The sequence below is a fragment of the Hylobates moloch genome, unplaced genomic scaffold, assembly GCF_009828535.3.
Source record: "Hylobates moloch isolate HMO894 unplaced genomic scaffold, HMol_V3 SCAFFOLD_1, whole genome shotgun sequence".
NCBI lineage: Eukaryota > Metazoa > Chordata > Mammalia > Primates > Hylobatidae > Hylobates > Hylobates moloch.
Genome location: NW_026652276.1, coordinates 92928872 through 92941456, shown reverse-complemented (window position 1 = coordinate 92941456; position 12585 = coordinate 92928872). Strand labels below are relative to the sequence as shown.

Genomic DNA, 12585 nt, shown 5'->3' with positions numbered 1-12585 from the left:
TGTTGTGGGTTGGGGGGAGGGGGGAGGGATAGCATTAGGAGATATACCTAATGCTAAATGACGAGTTAATGGGTGCAGCAAACCAACATGGCACATGGATACATATGTAACAAACCTGCACATTGTGCACATGTACCCTAAAACCTAAAGTATAATAAAATTAAAAAAATAAAAATAAAAAAAAGATATTTTATGGAGTTTTCAGAGCATGCTCATATTCATCTCATCTGATCTTTACAACATCTCAGTGAAGTTCGTTAGTCAAGGGTTCTTACTTCCAGTTTTAGATAAGGGACACATGGCTCTTAGGGAGTTGAGTGGGATGGGGGGGCTGGGGTTTTGACTGTAAGCGCTGTGCTTTTTTTTTTTCATTATAGTGCAATGATACTTTAGGCCTCAGTTTCCTTACTTCAAACCAACGATAAATATACCTAGTTTGCCAACTTATCAAGTTGTTGTAGGAATGACAAGACATTGCTGAGTTTTAAGAACTATGACTAATCAAAGCCATATGTAATTGTGAAATAATTTTCTTGCTTTTGTCAAATCCAAGGGCTCTTTTTTTCAGATCAAAAAGTCTGCCTCTACTTTCTTCAACAGAAAATGGTCAAAACTGTTGCATGTGTACCGAGTCCTGGAATTCCCCATGTGAAAACATTTAGGAATAAACCCTCTTAAAGAAAAAATGGAAGGTCATTAAAAGGCAACCAAATAGTAAATCTGATTTGGCTTTATACAGAGACTGTGATCAAATTTATTTTTTAATGATGAATGATTGGTTTGCTTGAATGTAGTTCTATTTTCTCACTCATTGATAAATATTGCCCTCTTACTTTTGAATTAGTTCTGCTATATAGGATTATGATTTTTAAGAACAGAAGTACAAAAATAAACAGATATTTTATATTCCAAAATTGGTTATGACCAGAGCCTTGTTTTCAAAATATAGAGCATAAATTAGAGAAATTTTCCAGTAAAGGACTAGAAATATGGTCTCTGTCAAGAATTCTCACGTCTACCATTGTAGAGTGTAAAAATAGCCATGAGAAATATATGAGTGAATGGGTGCGTTCCAAAAAAGCTTTATTTACGAACACTAAAATGTGAATTTCATAAAATTTTCATATGTAATGAAATACTATTTATTTTTTCAACCACTTAAAAACGGAAAAACCATTCTTAACTTATGGTCATACAAAAACAGATGATGGGCTGGATTTGGCCCATGGGCCATATTCAACACTAAACTAAAGCACCACTCATTGTTGCTGGAGACACTGCTCAGTTCCAATGATTCTTGGAGCTGGAAAAGCATTTCTAGGGAGTTTTTTCTCACAACACAAATTTTCAGCACTAATGTCGGCAAAAGCAATATTTTAAAGCAGGGATCTAAAAGTTAGTTGGTCATCTTGTTGTAAGAAAAGTAGAAGTATTTCCTTGTCAGTAAGTTAGAGATCCCAGCTTACATTCAAAAGAGAAAGATTATTGAGCATAATTTGGCATAGAGCTGGCAAAATCTTGGAGCCAAGGCTTTAACTATCTTACAGGGCTTAGTGCATTTCCACTCTCAATTTGGTGCTCAATAAGTTTCTGTTGAATTAACTGGAATTCCCATGAAGTTCCTAAGTTTTTGCTTATAACATAGAATGAAGTGAATATAGACTATAATTGTCTGTTTAGAAGACAAAGGGTTAATGAAATGAACCTTTTAGTAGCACTCTTTACTGCCACTTGATGAAGGTTGATTAAGAAAGACTTAAATGACAGTGAGGTTTTACAAAACTGCTGGCAGTAGGGCAAGGTGTGCACAATATCTAAATGATTAGCTATTATGAGTGTGATAATACCCATGACTAAGCTAATTTGTGGCTATAAATTGGATATTTATGGAACCTGTTAAATTATTTCAGATCTCCAGTGTGTAATTCAGTCACAATGAAGCAGCTAATTATTGCTATGTCCTATTATCTAAGAAGTTCAAACCTATTCCAAACTTCCTTGACTCACAGTCAATACCATGACATTTTAGTACCTAACTTATCTTTGTGTTTTTTATGTGCGTTACTTTTATTTGTTCAACTACCTCACAAGTTTCTTTTGGGCAGGGTCATATTACATAAATAGGAGCAACATAATGGTTAGGAGCAGGGCTGTAAACTCAGATTGCTAGGGTTCAAATTCTGCTTTGGCATTTACTAGCAATGCAATCTGGAGCACATTACCTAGTCTCTCTTTGATCTTAGTTTATTTATTTGCAAGTAACAATAATAATAAAGGTATCTACCTGACTGAGTTGGATTGCTGGGAGAGCTAAATGAATCAATGCATGTAGGCACTCAGAGCAGTTGCTGGTACACGGTAAGTCTTAGATAAATGCCGGTTAAAAACATGCCTTTGGGTCCTAGTCTGAGGCTATAAAATCCTATTTATAGGCTGATGATTTCTCCAGTCCTGATCTTTCCAGTGAACCCCATATAAGTTATCCACTTGGAATACTTACACATCTCCACTTGGAAATCAAATACACATCTCAAAAGTATCATGCTCACAAAACACACTTGATTTCTTTTCCACCCCAAACCTATTCTCCCTTAGTGTTTCCCATCCTGATATAAAGACCAGCTTTAGACTTCAGGCTAAAAAACAAATACAATCCTGCAATTTCCATCTTTAACCTCTTTCTTTTTCACATATTCCATGTCCTCTCCGTTAGCCTATTCTGTGAGTTCTATAACATATACCTAAATCCAATTAACCCATCAGTTTGCCTATCCTGCTGGTCTATATCATAATGATCTCTTTCTTAGGCTATGATTGCAGGCACCTTCTAACTGGTCTTCCTTCTTCTTTCCACAATCCTCTACCATCGATTTCCCACACACTAGCCAGAGTGCTGCATGCACAGCACCCACACAGTCACACAGTTCCTGGTACATGGTAAGAGTTCAATACATAAACTGAAGGAATGTTTGATTGGAATATTTGGAAGCTAATTTACATATAACCATATGATAGGCACTAAGAGAATTTGATTAAAAGTGATGTAAAATTCTCAGTAGTCTCTGCCTTTTAAAATTATTGAAATAAGTAATTCCTTTACAAGTGAAATCAGAAGAAGATAGAAATGCTTAATTTGGAAGGTTTCTTCAGACTATAAAATTCTGAGTCTATGATTTGTTAAAAGCTGTAAGGCTAAGAATATGACAGATAATTCAACTTAGATGAATTTTTTACTGGAATATTCTTGAAAAGAGTACTGGATTGGAAAGCTTTTGTTTAACAAACCCTGCATTTGTACAAGAAAGGTTAATCTGTGAGTCCTACACTTATACCAAACATATATATTTTATATTCATGCAGTTTGTCAGGATATATTATTTTATAAAAAAAGAAAAGAAAAACTCCTTCCTTAATTAGATCTTTCAGAAGTTAAGGTAGAAAAACAATTCGTGTCAAATTATGAATCTCCAAATATTTTCTTTTGCAGTACTGCTCTAGCCTATAAATCTTTTGTTCAAGTATCTTTTTAAAAGTTAAAGTGTTTAGTATAATTTTTTAATTCTGAAGTTTTTCATTTTTATGTATTTATTTTTAAGATGATATTTAACTGTTTAAAGGCTTAGGCCTAGGATGTTTTAAATATTAAGCCCTGATTCCTCTCGTTTCTCTGTAGTGAATTTTGACCAGACTGAGACATACTACAAAGGACAGTTGCCAGAAACAACACCCAAAGGTATATTTTAAGCTGGCATTTATTGATGGCTAGAGAATAAGGGGCTTGTTACGTCATAGCAAGCTGCTGAGGGCCGATAGGTCTATATCTTTTCCTGGGACACTTTCAGTCTGCAGCCCCTCTCCTGTCTATCCCATTTTTTCTTCGGTGCCAGAGAGAGGTACATGATTTTTGTATCCAGAAAATCCAGAGACCCTTTTCTTTTGACTATAAGTAAGGAGACTATGAATAGACATGGGGGAAATATGAAAATTGAAGAAAGAATGGAAAAAGATAAAGAGAAAATGGTAGTCAGAAGAGGAAAGAAAAACAAAGAAAAGGAAGAAAGAAAATAGATTAGTTCTCAACTTCTCAACAATATAGATAAAACTAATTATATGTTTATGTGTGTGTGTGTATATATACATATATATATATATGGTGTCTGTGTGTGTGCACACAAGTAGCCTACCTCTGTCTGCCTAGAGACCTTGAAACAATGCTGTACCTATAGCAAAGCACACACCTAGAACCCAGATGAACTTTATCTGTAATCATAATCTCCACCAAAAGGAATCAGATCCAGGGCTTCTTGGAGAGATGGCTGATTGTGGAATTTGGGCAGGAAAGAACAAGACGAGCCTGGAACACTTTGTGACAGAAAGTAAGAAGATGTCCAAGGAATGACAGACCCATGTCAAAAGAACATAGGAACCAGCTTGAAGGGACTTCCACTGAACAGATTTGAGAACGACTTCAGCATCAAACTATAACAACAACAATAATAATTGTAATAATTACAATTCATTATATAAAATAAGAATTCACGAATCCATTCTTATATTAATTTCCAAAACATGCAAATAGATAAGTGAAAGCTGCTTTTCTTGACAGTAGAGTGCCAACCAATTAATGTAGAAGAAATGGTGGATGCTAAAACTGGTGGATAAAATTCTGACAAGAACTGGTATATTTGCATAGGCTTAAAGTATCCCAAACAAATTCTTTATTAATTACAAAGACAAAAAATTTTCAGTGGAAAAAGTGCTGTATACCAAAGTAAGCTTCGTTCCTACTGGGCGCACTAACATCAAATATTTCCAGATATAATCAAGAGAAGGACAAGCTATCACTTCCACAGAAGTCTTGCCAAAGCCAATAACCTGAATTTAATCATGAGGAAACATCAACCAAACCCAAAGCAAGAAGCATTCTATGAAGTAATTGACAAGTACCCTTCAAAATTGTCAAGGTCATGAAGGATTAAAAGACAGAGGAAAGCTTCTAGAAGAAAGGAAATTAAAGAGATTTGAAAACTAAATAAAATATATGTTCCTTGGTTGGATCCTCAACTTAAGGAAAAAATGGCTGTAAAGAACATTATTGGAACAATTAAAAAAATTTGGGTATGAATTCTGGATTGGTATCTTAGTATCTGTGGGCTGCCACAACAAAATACCATATTCTGGGTCGTTTAAACAACAGAAATTTATTTTTTCACAATCCCGGTGGCTAAAAGTCTAAGATTAGAGTGCCACCTGGTTGTTTTCTGATGAGGGCTCTTCCTTTGGGTTACAGAGAGCCACCATCTTGCTGTGTGCTCACATGACCTCTTCTTTGTATGCACAGGCACGTGCACACACACACACACACACACACACACACACACACACACGAGAGAGAGAGAGAGAGAGCAAGAGAGAGAGAGTCCTGGTTCACCAATCTCATTGGACCAGGGCCTCATCCTCATAACCTCATCTAAGCCTAATCACCTCCCAAAGGCCCCATTTCCAAACACCATCACATCGAGGGTTAGGACTTCAACATATGAATGTGTGTGGGGGACACAAGCATTTGGTACATAATCTTCAGGTATCAAAGTTAAGTTTCTTGATTGTGATAACTATGCAGGCGTTCTGTAAGAGAATGTACTTGCTCTTAAGCAAATCACCCTAAAATTTTTAGGGGTAAAGAAACATATTGACTCCAGCTTACTGTCAAATGATTCAGAAAAAAAAAATGTACATATACATACACAAATAGAAAAAAAGAAATTAGGCAAAAATGTAAATATTTGTAGAATCTGGATAATGAGTGTAATGGGATTTCCTTGTACATCAAAATAAAAGGTACAAAAAATGTTATTCAAAAGGATTCTTGGAGCTACAAGGTAGATTCTTATTATCCTTCATCAATCTACCTATTACTACTTATCCAGGGAGTTAGCAAGCTTTCTCCATGTTATTTAATCTTCTTTCTGAAAATGTTGATGAATCTTCTGGCTTTCAAAGAATAAAAATCTGAAAGTCATCAGGTTCTCAGCATCTGTGATATTAGGTTAACATGAGTAATGCAACACTTTGAAAAGATATAATTTCATAGAAAAAATACAAAGTCCTGCATTTGAATTTAAAAAATCAATTGTTCTGGAACAAAATTAAAGATCGCTAACAACTGCTCACCTGAAAAATCAGAGTTGATAAGCAAGTGCAATATAAAATATTAAAATATATGTGTAATTGTACATGTGAATGTACATAATGTAATTTTCTATGTGAATGTAATTATACTTAGTCATAATTTTTGGATTTTCTTTTAAAGGCATCAGTGCATCAGTTAGTACTTAACAATAATTCTTTATGGTGTCGTTTAGTCTTTTTTTTTTTTTCTTTTTTGAAACGGAGTCTCACTCTGTCGCCCAGGCTGGAGTGCAGTGGCGTGAACTGGGCTCACTGCAAGCTCCGCCTCCTGGGTTCACGCCATTCTCCTGTCTCAGCCTCCTGAGTAGCTGGGACTACGGGCGCTCGACGCACGACCGGCTAATGTTTTGTATTTTTAGTAGAGACGGGGTTTCACCGTGTTAGCCAGGGTGGTCTCGATCTCCTGACCTCATGATCCGCCTGCCTCGGCCTCCCAAAGTGCTGGGATTACAGGCTTGAGCCACCACGTCTGGCCCATTGTTTAGTCTTAATGTGATTATTCACGTATTTCTATTTTCATTGAAAATGTAATTCTTAATAAAGCACCTTTCTTTCAAAATATAAACATTTTTTCTCTCTCTGTAGAAAACAATAACATACAAAAATAGCGGCTTACTTTCAACTTTTTTCAAAATCTTAATGACTTCCAAATTATGTAGTTTATTTTCTATGCCTTTTCAAAATACATGAATTTCAAATAACAAGAATATATGTATGCTTATTTTCTATTTGAGATAAATGTGTTGGGTCTTGAAAACATAGAATATATATATTAAACGAAGTATTTATATGAGCTACGGATAATCATGTTTATGCCCACACATGGTGGACTACTTGAAAAAAATTGATTCCTCCCTAGGAGGAGAAAGGAATGATGGTTCTAGATTTTGCCTTAAGTCAATAGTTCCAAATAAAGATCTCCCTTGTACTGTCCTGAGGTCCTGAATGCTATGTGCTCAATGCAGGGTTAGCTATTGAGGAGGTTTGGCAAATAGTGAGCTACTTTTTGAATTGAGTGTTGAAAATGATCATAGCTACCCCAAATATGGCCTATAGTTACATTGCTCTCCCAATCACCTTGCAACAGATAGAGTTTTATGTCATGGATTTGAGACCTTGGGGAGTTAAATATGGAAGGAGATGCAGTAAAGATTAGAAATGGGGGAAGGTATCCAGAAATGGCAGGATGGGTGGATGTGACAGTGTGAAGTGTGTGAACAGCAAGAGGACAATTCAGTATTTCCAGGCTGGCAAGGAGGAACCCAAGGAAGAAAGGTGGATATGGAATTCGTGTAGAGTTTGCCGTAGTGAAGGGCTTGTGGAACAGAGACGCCACACATCCAACATCCTTTGTGCTTTCAGGAATCATGTAGTCAGATGCTACCACTCATGAAGCATTGGTACCATTGTAAATACATTGCTCACTTTGCATGATTCTTTATTAAAACATCATGTGCCTCACAGAAGTAATATTTTATCTTTAAAATGCCTGTCATGTCAACTTTGTCTCCTTAAAATTCCTATCACATCTTAAAATGTTTGCTGCTATCTTTATTAGGCATAAATATCAAAGTTATACTTGCCTTATAAAAAAACTGAACAGTTTTTCTTAGCTTTTAATACCCTGAGACAATTTAAAGAACATTGGGACTATCTGGTCTTGTTTTTGCTTATCAAATCCTAATTGTATAAATTTATGAGATATAATGTGATATTTTGATATCTGCATACAATGTGGGATGATTAAATCAAGCTAATTAACATATCTAGCACTTCATTTACTTGTCCTTTTTTATGGTGAGACATTTAAAGCTTATACTGTTATTATTTTGAAATACTATATACAAGACATTCTTCTTGACTATAGTCACCCCGCTATGCAATAGATCTCAAAGCCCATTTCTCCTGTCTATCTGAAACTATGTTAACTCATTTTCCTTCTGTTTTTGCAGATACTTCTCCCCTGGACCTTGTTCCCAGGCTCTGTGCGAAGCTGAACAGTCTGCATGATCTCCCTGCCACCACAGCAAGCTATGAAGTTCATTACACATGCAGGTAGCAGACAGTACAGCTCTGCTTCCTTTTCTAAGCACCTAGGGTAGACTGCCATTATTCAGTGTGCCAGCCTGTTTCCAAGCCTACAATGTATAGTTCAGTTCCTCTAGTATGTAAACTCATTTTTTTCTCAGAGAGCCAAGTAGAGACATAGGCAGTTTTCTTCTCAAAATGTGCCAGAAATTCCAAAAGAATCTCAAAGCATTAAAGGCTATGTGCAGAAAGCACATGCAGTTGTAGAGTCCCTCCTTTGCAGAAACTTGCACCTCAGCCCACCAGCATTTCCTTGCTGCTTCTCCTCCTGACCCTCATCCTCATGCACAGACCATTGGATATTACTGCACTCACGTACTTGTAATATGAAATCGTTCCTACATTTTCAGGGTGATGGGCAGGAAGTTTTTCTAGGAAACATGGTAGGGAAGCTGGCAGGGGACAGTTGTATATATGGGGAGGGTCACATTCTATTATTTATGGGTTTCTGTAGTCACAGGGAGTCAAGGCCAGTTGGAAATGGAAAGGAAAAAGTTCATGTTAACACAGCTGAGTGCAAGGCTATGCCGTAAAGACCTGAGATGCTCCAGGAAAAAGTTCAGGATGCCTCCTTTTTGTCTTCCGATGAAACCAAAATCTACCATTTCTGTTTGAGAGTTTTGGGAAAGAGATGGCAGGTGAGGAGGTTAGGGCATAGATGTGTGAATACTGCTACTATGAACCCAAAAGCACGTTTGCCATGATTGGTCTAAAAATAAGATAATAATCCAAATGTAGCTAAATATAGGCTACTATCTATTTTCTCTCTTTTACAGTCTTTGGCTACCAGTGATCCTTTTTGCCTATCCCTTGGGGGACTTGGGAAGGACAAAGAAGAGACAAGAATCAGTGTAACATTTAAACAACAGTGCAACCGTGCTGTGAGAGCCATCTCAACGTGATGTCCTAAGTAGCCAGTGTTTCCTTCTCAACATGACAATGGTAAACAAAGATGTTTTCTGGATGGCTGAAGCAAATGTGATTTTTATGCTCAGGCCATCCCTCTGCCCTTAAGCCCCTACCATGGGTTAAAATTTTTTTTTTCTTTTTTCTTTTTGCTATGAATTTTCTACATGGAGATAGGTGAAGTGAGACATTATTTTCTTCTTCTGTTTATTTTTTATGTTACACAATTTCAAAATGCTGGAAATTTTGTTGAAACACCACTCACTGCAGAGAATATAAGCTTGCATATTGAATTCTAAAATCCCCCTGTTGTGTGGCATTGCTAAGAATGCACGAGGGGAAATTCTGTTGTGTGAAATCCCAGGGTTATGACAAGTTTGACAAGATGAGCTTGATTGACCTTACCTCATGTGGTCACACAGGCAAATCTACCATCGAGGTTCTCAAAAACAGATAAGGCAGATGACGAATGGCCCTCTTGAGAAGAACGCTGATTTGTTGTAACCTGAGTAGAAAAAATAAATCTGGGAGATTTTAAAACATTGTTTAATGAGTAAAATAATGCGATGTGAAGAATGCTGGAGGGCAGGGAAGTATGTGGGGTTTTATAATTCCTCTCTAAGCCCCACAGTAAAAGCTACAGATCATTATTGTTTAGTAAAAATCACATGCATTTTAAAAAAATTCAACTGGGCCAGAAGGATGGGAAGAAATAAGTATATTCATTAAAATGTTTATTGGTGAGCTGTGGCTGTTTTTCAGGAGCCACTGACATCTATTCTAACACACAGACAAAGAAAATCCTCAAAGGCAATGCTCAATGAGATCTTGGCAATATTTTTCACTTAGGAAGGATTAATTTCTATGAAGGAAAGCTTTTTAAAAACATGAAATAATGAGCTCTAAATGTATGTCCTTGTCGGGCACATTAGCACAAATGGCTTGGACTATTTCCTCGAGGAAAATTAGATGCTTGGTGGGATGTAGGAGTAGAAGGAGTACATTTTGATTGGAGTCAAGATTGGGAAAAAATGATTGGGATTTAGGATTGGGTGAAGGTGAGCCTGAATGATCCTCAGCTAACAAGCCTGGGTCAAAGACTGTGATCTGTAGAGAGAAAAAACTGCAGAGGGGAAGGAACTAGAGACCAGCTTGTGTAAACCCTCCTGTCCTGGATAAAGCTAATTTCTCTGCCTGCTGAATTACAGCCTAAAAAAGCAAATTCAGTTATTTGCAAGCTATGTTTCCCAGTCAAACTACTAAAACCCAATTCTATGATTACAAAGAAAGGGAGAAAGACAGAGATTGACTTTTGGCATCTAAAAACACATGTCTCCCACTACTCAATTGTGACTGCTCAGAGAGAACAACTCTCTGTCAATGGAAACTCAGAGGTTGTGGGAAAAATAATGTGATGATGGGCAACAAGATGGCAAAAAGGAGGAGAGGAGTTCATAGAGATAAGAAGTGATCAGAGAAAAGAAAAACAAGAATTCAATAGTTTCCAAATGTCTTGTCTGTTTCTTCCTTTATCCTGTCTCCTCTCCACCTACCCTTCCATGATTGCTGCAGGTATACACATAGAGTACTTTAATTTGTGAGCGTCTGTTCACCCGATTTGAATTCCATATTCTCTAGGGGAAATACTGTGATGCAATGAGCATAAAATGAGTTGCAGTACCATTAGTAGCAACAAAGGTGGGGAGGGGGTCTCTTACCTGAGGTGCTGCTTTGAAAATATCCTCTAATACTCTTGGCTTTCCTAATTAAGTGCTATCACCTCTGCAGATGGTAAAATTATGTATGTATTTTGCTGAATTCCCTTAGCAAGGACGCTTTCATTGGGGAAGTTTAATAAGAATGATATTCTTTGAGGGAAAAAAAAACACCACTGGCTACTTATGATATCACATTGAGATGGCTACCACGGCACGATTGCAGTGTTGTTTAAATGTTACATTGATTTTTGTCTCTTTTCTGTCCTTCCTAAGTCCCCTGAGGGATAGGCAAAAAGGATTGCTGGTAGCCTTTCCCCACTGGAACCTGGAAATTTAATTCAATAAGATCTCACTGGAATCTAAACACTTAAGTCCAAGTAAATATCACCTAAAAGTTATTTTTAAAGGGCTACATGAATTTTTAAATTATGCTAAAAGATTGAGAATCATAATGAAGAAACATGTTTTTAAGGGAGATTTAAAAGGAGGAAAAGCTGTCTAGTCCAACTCTAAACTCCTGCCCTTCTCCATAATCAACACATTTACCAAAAGCCAGAAACGTACATAATTTCTACTAATTTTCAGAGAAAAAAAATCATACTATAGTTATATAATTTATTATCTAAATTTGGACATTTAAAAAAATATAAGTGAGAATTTTTTAAACATCTATTAAAACAACAGGCATAACCTAGAACTGTGCTAAGCAAACTAGATAACTAGAAGTATAGCCGCCCTACTTACCTTCATCCTATAGATATGCACAGTTGGTTCTGGAACCATTGCTGCAAATCCTTCTCCAGCTTGATGGAGAAGTCACTATGGAGCTGGCACATTGCTGCTGAGTCATCCTCTCCTTCACCTCATAACTCATCATCTAATTGTGTTTCTATATTTTCAGAAAGTTGAGGCTCAGGAAAAGTAAGCAACTTTCTCTCCACCTCTCAGCAACCTATGCACTATACTTTCCTTATCTTTTATAAGGATCCATCCTATAGTTTCTAGATCCTCAGGAATGTTCCCCATGGCTTCCCTGAGATGAATTATGACATCACTAACACTCCCAGGGATGTAGTTTGAAGAGTATAATTTTTTTCCTCTAGCACTCAGTACTTATACTAATTTCTAGATCTCAAGACCTGATTGTCTTGAGCACTTTCATATTCAGAGTGATCCTCAACAATGAAGTTTTAATATTTCTTTCTTGATAATAGGAGATAAACTAAATATGTGTTTCAGTATACTCACGGAGATAAAGTCTTTTATTTTTTTATTTTTTATTTTTTATTTTTTTATTATACTTTAGGGTTTTAGGGTACATGTGCACAATGTGCAGGTTTGTTACATATGTATCCATGTGCCATGTTGGTTTGCTGCACCCATTAACTCGTCATTTAGCATTAGGTATATCTCCTAATGCTGTCCCTCCCCCCTCCCCCCACCCCACAACAGTCCCCGGAGTGTGATGTTCCCCTTCCTGTGTCCATGAGTTCTCATTGTTCAATTCCCACCTATGAGTGAGAACATGCGGTGTTTGGTTTTTTGTCCTTGCGATAGTTTACTGAGAATGATGTTTTCCAGTTTCATCCATGTCCCTACAAAGGACACGAACTCATCATTTTTTATGGCTGCATAGTATTCCATGGTGTATATGTGCCACATTTTCTTAATCCAGTCTATC

The 12585-nt window shown here is 36.7% G+C and overlaps 2 long non-coding RNA genes across 2 annotated transcripts in view; one reads left to right on the top strand and one right to left on the bottom strand.

The window, feature by feature from the left end:
• Positions 1–9673, bottom strand: part of LOC131383984 (uncharacterized) — a 59549-nt gene extending 49876 nt beyond the window's left edge. Inside the window, exon 1 of the long non-coding RNA XR_009214418.1 lies at positions 9592–9673. This is a non-coding gene — a long non-coding RNA (uncharacterized LOC131383984). The remainder of the gene's footprint in view (positions 1–9591) is intronic.
• The window catches only part of LOC131383983 (uncharacterized), a 99734-nt gene extending 90020 nt beyond the window's left edge, over positions 1–9714 (top strand). The window contains exons 3-6 of the long non-coding RNA XR_009214417.1: positions 3674–3733; positions 8145–8247; positions 9057–9222; positions 9609–9714. This is a non-coding gene — a long non-coding RNA (uncharacterized LOC131383983). The remainder of the gene's footprint in view (positions 1–3673; positions 3734–8144; positions 8248–9056; positions 9223–9608) is intronic.
• Positions 9715–12585: the final 2871 nt, after the last annotated feature.